The sequence below is a fragment of the Pteropus medius genome, unplaced genomic scaffold, assembly GCF_902729225.1.
Source record: "Pteropus medius unplaced genomic scaffold, Ma_sr-lr_union100, whole genome shotgun sequence".
NCBI classification, from domain to species: domain Eukaryota; kingdom Metazoa; phylum Chordata; class Mammalia; order Chiroptera; family Pteropodidae; genus Pteropus; species Pteropus medius.
The window spans coordinates 769711-770370 of NW_024353789.1; the positions used below are offsets into that span (position 1 = coordinate 769711).

Below are 660 nucleotides of genomic sequence, written 5' to 3' on the forward strand. Positions count from 1 at the left end.
AATCAGAATGGCAAGAGATAAGATGGCAAGATTATAAAAATAATTTAAGGAGCATATGTGACATTATTAAGGCTCTAAATATTCGTCTGATCAGCGTACCTGAAGAAAATCAAGATGTTGAACAGCCTTTTGAAGAAATAATGATGGGGACGTGGTTCCATAGTGTAGTGGTTAGCATGTTTGCTTTACATGCAGAACGTCCTGGGTTCACGCCCCAGTGGAGCCACGGTCCATGGTCTATGGCCATGCCACCCTGAACAAGCCCCATGTCTGATCTCAGAAACTAAGCAGGGTCGGGCCTGGTTAGTACTTGGATGGGAGACTACCTATGAAGACCAGGTGCTATAGGCATAAATAATAATAAATAATTAAAAAAACATAAAAATAATGATGGAAAACTTCCCTAACTTGGTGAAGGAAATGGACATAAAACCTCAGGAAGTTAGAGAATTCCAGAAATCAGGTATCCAAAGAGGCTCACACCAAGACACATCATAATTAAAATGCCAAAGGTTAAATACAAAGAAAGAATATTAAAAGCAGCAAGATAGTTACTTAAAAGGGAACACTCATAAGACTGGCAGCTGATTTCTCAAAAGAAATTATGCAGGACAGAAGGGCTTAGCAAAACATATTTGACAGGATGAAGACCCAGGATCT

General features: G+C 39.2%; 1 pseudogene; it reads left to right on the forward strand.

Moving 5' to 3' along the window:
- The first annotated feature begins 235 nt into the window (after positions 1-235).
- On the forward strand, positions 236-351 carry LOC120593455 (uncharacterized; annotated as a pseudogene).
- The last annotated feature ends 309 nt before the right edge of the window (positions 352-660 follow it).